The sequence below is a fragment of the Arachis ipaensis genome, chromosome B5 (assembly GCF_059453495.1).
Source record: "Arachis ipaensis isolate K30076 ecotype BB chromosome B5, ASM5945349v1, whole genome shotgun sequence".
Taxonomy (NCBI): domain Eukaryota; kingdom Viridiplantae; phylum Streptophyta; class Magnoliopsida; order Fabales; family Fabaceae; genus Arachis; species Arachis ipaensis.
Window position 1 is genome coordinate 10010001 of NC_142440.1, and position 7332 is coordinate 10017332.

Below are 7332 nucleotides of genomic sequence, written 5' to 3' on the forward strand. Positions count from 1 at the left end.
AATTTTTGATTTTTTTCCTTTTTGATAACCTCTCTTCTTTGAACAAGTCTTGTTGATCTATCCTATCTTTTTTATCGATAAGTCCTTTTTGATGAGTCTTATCTCAGATACTAATCAAGACCTAACCTCAATATCTGAAAGCTTATTTTATTTGACTAACAAGTGTAATTACTCGTGTCATGTACGTGATAAGATTGAAATTATAATTTTAAATTATTTTTTTAAAATTAATTTAAATTATAATAATTTGATTACTAAAAAAGTAACATATTATATATTGTTTGTTTTTTAATTTTAATCTAGTTTTAATTGGATTAACTCTAAAATAGTTATTAATTGGTTTTAATAATCTACTTTCTTCAATAAATCAGACATATATACTGAATGTGATCATAAATAATATAGTAATAGTTAAATCCACCAACAAATATATTGGCTATTATCACACTATAAAATAAATTACATATAAAGGCTATTAGTACTTATAAATCTATAAAACCGCACTGTCTTTGATTCTGCAACGGTTTACTTATCAAATAAACTTAAAATATAAACCAAAAATATTTATAAAATGGACCTAGTATCACTTGAAAGAATCATGAAAAATAATCAACTTACCTTATTATCCATGAGAACCATTTCTATGTAAGTCGTCTTGTTCTTGTCAAATTTAAATGGAACTTTCCATAACCTTATATATTAATTTTGTTAAATATATATATATATATATATATATATATATATATATATATATATATATATATATATATATATATATATTACGGTAGTTTTTCTTAATATATATACATATACATAAATAATTCTATACATATAAATAAATAAAAAAATATTTAAATTATATTTTGTTAAATTCTATGTTATCGATTGTTAAAAACATTTAAATCACATATATTAATTATTTTTTGTTATAATTATTTCGTTTTATATATATGATTATTTTTTATTGTACAATCGTGCAATAATTTTTTTTATATCCATATATATTCCTCAATCCTGACCCCATTCATATGCATATTAACAGTTTTTTTTCTAATAGTGATGTTCTAATTTTTTGTTTTTCTTTTTTCACATATCTTTTTTTTTAAATAGTGATATTTTAATATTTTTTTTAAATGTTTTTTTCTTAATAATTACATTACTAATCTGAAATATAAAATGAGAAAAAAAGGTGATACATATATCAAAGAAAAAAAAAAAACTTAAAAATCTAAAAAAAAATATATTAAAAAATATAAAAATAATATATTCAAAAAGAATAGTCGTAATATATAAATTGAGTCAACAATTTAAATTTCTCTAAAACTAATTTAATCAAATACCAATATTAAAAATAAATTACTTAAATAATATTTAATCTATTCTAGTCCTTAGACATGTATAGATTATAGTCATTCTCGTACGATAACCAACTGAAACAACATCGTAAGTTCGAACATTTAGAATTCATGCAAATTCAAACCATTCCCTTATTCTTTGAAAACCTTCTGTATTCTTGATAGAGTTGAATCGCAATTCTTTTTATGGAAAAAGAGTTACGGAGGTGGCTTTGATGTGTTAGAGACCAAAATCTGAAAGTCACTATTTATATTTGAGTGTGACACCCATTAAATCCTAAAGGCCAAATAAAATAGTATCTCTAGTTTTATTATCATTTAATTCTAAAACAAAAATAATAATGACTTATTTAATTCAGTATTTATGATAATAAATGAGATGATCATTATATAAGTCATTTAATATAAAATAGCTTAATTTGCAATTATAATTAATATATGTATTGCCCGTAAATAGATTAGAAAATAATAATTTCGTAACAAAATAATCATTCAATTTGAATTACAATTAATTGATTGATAGAAATTATAATATATTATATGATATTTAAATAATTAATTAAATTAATTAGTTGATATAATTAATTTATTATAATAAATTGAATTTAATGAGTTAAAAAAATAAATCAAAAAACACCATTAGAAACATGCCACGACAGTTTTATCATTAAGTGCAGAAATTTAATTTTTATATAATAGAATAGATATTTACAGATTATTATATTAAACACAGACTAAAAAAATACACTAAACAAAATAAAAGCATCAATGGTAAAATATAACTTAAAAAATTACTTAAATTCAAAAAGAACTTGTGATGAATTATAATAAATCTATATATGAGAAGTAAAAGTAAAATAAACAATTAAAAATAAAGTAAAAAGAATAATTAAAAAAAAGTAAAAGAAGATAGAAAAAGATAATGTGTTGAGTAGATAAAAAATGTATTGCAATAGAAGTTTAATATAATTAATTAATACAAAGAATGAAAGAAAAAAATCAAAATACGATCTCATTAAAAAAAATTTAAAAATATTTTAAAAAAGAACCTATTAATCAACTTTTATAAAAATATTATAAAAAATTTAAATTATCTTTAAATAAAATAATAATACCCTTAAGAATTATTAATCAAAATAAATAAAAAAATTAATATAAAATAAAATCACACAAAAATATTAACAAAATTAAGATAAAAAATAAAAATAAAAAATTATAAATATTTTATTTCTTTGTTTTATATATTATTTATTAAATAATTTAATATTTATCTCGATCAAATTAAATAATAAATTAGTTATAATTAATTTGGTTTAATGAATCAAATAAAATTTAAAATAATTTGACATTTACTCTAATTAAATTAAATATTTGAAGTTATGATTAATGTAATTTAATGAATCAAATAAAATATTAAATGATGAAATATTTATCCTAATCAAATCAAATTACATAATTGATTAGTTATGATTAATACAATTGAATGAATCAAACACATTAAATTAAAAAATAATTTAGTTAATTTGTGTTTTAAGGACACATTTTAAAAATATTTATTTTTCAACAACTTTTATAAAATATTTTTTATAATATTTTTAACCTATGGTCTAAAGGCATAGTTATAATAACCCATTAAAAAGTACTTAATTAGTTAATACAAATAATTAGTATAATTGATTTAGTTCAATAAATTAAAAAAATAAATGTGAAAGGAAGAGATAAAGAGAAAGTGAAATTATAAAAACGTGTAACCATTAAAAAATAATAAAGAAGTCTCTTTTAATTTTTTATTTATTAATTATTAATTTATTATAATTAATTTTCCAACATTTATTATACGTTATTCATCTTACAAATTAATACAATCAATTAATTGATATCAATTATCGATAATTAATTATAATTGATATAACTCATTTCGCTATACTTTCTAAATAAATAATTAAAAATACACGTCTCAATTTTTTGTTAAAGTAGAATAAAATATAATACATAAATTGAGTAGATATAAATCTAAAAATTATAAAATTTTATTAACAACTCAAATAAATTAGTACCATACAACTAAATTTAATGTCTATTTTAAAAATAATTACTAACCTTTTATTCTTTTAATTATTAATAATTTAAATAAAGTAATACCCTATAACTTATTTTGTTATCTATTTTAAGTAATTACTAACATTCTATTTTTCTAATTATTTGCTTGTCTTATTTATCATTTATGCTTTCAATCAATTATATTAATAAACAAATAAACTAAATTAACTTCGGTTATACTTGGACTATTCAACAATTCAGCATAATTTTTTAATTTGGGATTAACTACTAACGATAGAAAATAAAAAAAATTAGAATAATTCAATATTATGAACATTAATTATTATTGTGAAATAACCTAAAATCATAATGCAATTTATTTTTAAAGAAATAACAAAGTATTATTGTTAATTATGAAATAACCTAAAATCATAATGCATTTTATTTTTAAAGAAACAATCATCTATTAATATCTATAAATAGAAACTATTGTCAAAATACTTTGATTAAAAATATGAGGAGTTAATTACTATTCATTATTAATAATATATCGATTATGTCAAAAAATAAAAATATAATTATCCGCATTTACACCATTAGAAGAATTACCATCATGAGTAAAATTTTGTCAAAAAAAAAGAATAAAATTGCATACATAATGAATTTAAAAAATAAATATCGTTAAGTAATTATGCTTTTTTTTAATCAAAAGTAAAAAATAAATATCATAAATTATATTCTTTCAAAAGTAACCTTTTTAAGTTATGTTTGGCATGATTTATTTGTATATTATTTAAATTGACATTATTTTTAATTATAATAATTATTTATCCTTAATAATTATTGTTAGAATTTAATAATTTTTCATAGCTTACAATAATTATCTATAAGAAAAACATATATATTCTAAAAAAATTATTAAATAAATTTATTCTTTTTGCCCTATTTTCACATTAAAAAATTTTTTGTTCTATCTTTTTTAATTGTTATTATGTTATTAGAATTGTTAAATAATATTAAAAAAATATTTAAAAATAGAAATAGCGATGCCACCTTGAATAATCAATTCAATAGAATTAAATTTAAATGAATAAGATGATTCAATCAATTATACAAATAATAGCATATTTATAAATATTAATAATGAAAATAGTCTCACTAACATAAATGATCAATACAATAATTATATGAAAAAATAACTAATTATATAATTGCATAATTTTCAAGATCCTATATAGTTGAATCTAATGGACAAATAAAAAATATCTATATGATAATGTCCTAATATTTTAGCATACTATAAATCATATTATAAATTTTTATATCATATTATAATTTTAAGTCAACTCCTTAAACACATTATAACATAAACCATCTAAAAAGATACACCAAATTAACCAATATCACATGGGTCACAACATACACTCTAAATTCTAACAATATTTCAAATAAAAAGAGCATCAGTACAGAGAAATCAATGAATATAACTAAAAGAGCAACAAAGAAAAATACAAAAAAAATAATAATAAAAAGAATCAATAAAAATATTAACATATAAATCACATACACGAACAATGAATATATTAATTGTGAATAACAAAAAAAAGACAATATATATCTATATGAATTGAAGTACACATGACAAAATAGAATATCACAAAATAAAATTATAGTAAGATTATTTAAAAATAACGTAAAGATGACACATCTTTTTTGTTAATTAGAAGCTAAAAGAAAAAAAGTATGCACCTAATAATAAACAATTAAAATAAACAAAAAATTTAAAAAATATAAAAAAATAAAATGTATAAATAAAGATAAAAGAAATAAAAAATAAATAAATTACAAAAATTGTACCCTAAACATGAGAGAGAAAGGGATGGAGGGAGGGAGGGAGGAAGAGAGAGAGAGAAAAGAGAGCAAATGAGTAAAAAATATTTGATCTTATATAAATAGATGGTATTGAAAAAAATAAACTGATTAAATTAATTCATATATTTCGTTATCGTATTTATTATTTATTAAATAATTTGATATTTATTCCTATCAAATCAAATAATTAATATAATTAACCAAATTAATTAATTGATATAATTAATCAATTCATATAAACTATAATAAATGGTGAGATTTGAATGTCTAATCAAATTAATTAATTGATATAATTAATTAACTATAATTGATTTGCTTTAACGAATTAAATGAAATAAATCAAGAAACACCTCAAGAGCATGTCACATCAATTCCATCATTAAGTGTAAAAATTTGATTTTTATATAATAGAATAGATACATAATAAAAATATTTTCTTAAATTAGTATAATTATGCATTATTCATTAAATATTAATTGTAATATTGTAATATAAGTATAATAAAAATATTTTTCTAAAATAAATTTATTTAGAAAAATATAAATTAGTTATTAATAACCGGTGCCATTATCATATAATTATCATGTTATATTATATTATATTATATTATTATTATTATTATTATTATTATTATTATTATTATTATTATTATTATTATTATTATTATTATTATTATTATTATTATTATTATTATTATTATTATCAATATAATTAAAATAATTAAAAATATGTCCGATTGATAATTGATAAGTAGTTTAATAATGCATTAAATATTAATTTTATATAACTATAATAATGATATTTTCCTAAATTAGTATAATTATGCATTATTACTTAAATGATAATTATAGTATAATTATAATAAAGATATTTTTATAAAATAAACTTAGAAGAGAAAATAGTGCATTCATTTTGGCGGGAAAATGGATTCATGAGGAATCGACACCTCACTTCCATTAGTTGGGGAAAAACCTAATTTTAGTATATTAAGTAGATAGTTTTGGTTGATTAGACTAAAAAAATCGAAAAACACTCTAAATAAAAAGCTAAATTAACTTTAATATTAAATTCATTAATACGATTTTAATTTTATATAATAGTTAGATAATAAATTAGTAAAAGCAAATGGAAGGATGACTTTAATTAGTATTTGATAAAATATTCATTTAGAATAATTAAAAAAAGTAAAAGTATGATATTATTAAAAATAATACATTTTTATGTTTAAAATACATTTAAATAAAATATTTGTAAAATATAAAATTTAGAATAACATAGCTTCAATAATTAATATTAATAAATATAAAAATCATCCAAACACTTTAATTAAAAAATGAGTGGTTAATTATTATTTATTAATAATATTTTGTTCATAACTAAAACTAAAAATGTAATTATTCAGATTTAGATTTTAGAAGAATAACGTATAAGTAACAAATAATCTATTTTATCATGCATATTATAAATTAATGAATTAAACTAACTGATATAATGAATTATAATTAATTAATTGGTATAAATTATAATAAATTATATGATATTTAAAAAAAATAAAATGAATAAGAAGAAAATAAAAAGAAATAGAAGAGATAAAAGACTACAATAAAATAAATTAAGTGTGAGAGTTTTATTTTTTTTTTTACAAATTTTATTTCAATTCCGTTTCAATAATAATAAATAAAAATACATCAACTTGATATCTAAGAGAAAATGATGAGATAAAATCATAACACAGTTCTAAAACAAAAGCTTAAATTAAACCATAATATCATTGCACAACACAAATTGAAAGTAATTTCACACTATAATATACCACACAAACAGGTAAATGACTTAAGTTTAATTACAGAATTTTTTTTATTTATGCATACATGATAACACCATGGTCTATAAATGCTTCATGAATAACATATCATATATTGCTCTGAATGATGAGCATGGGAGTTGAAGAGTGTGTGGTGGTTTGTGTTCACAATAGTTGACTTCTTGCGACGACGCCTCATAGGAAGAAAAAGAATTATTGTAAAACCTATTGTTCGGTAGGTCGGCTACCGGACGGTTCGGG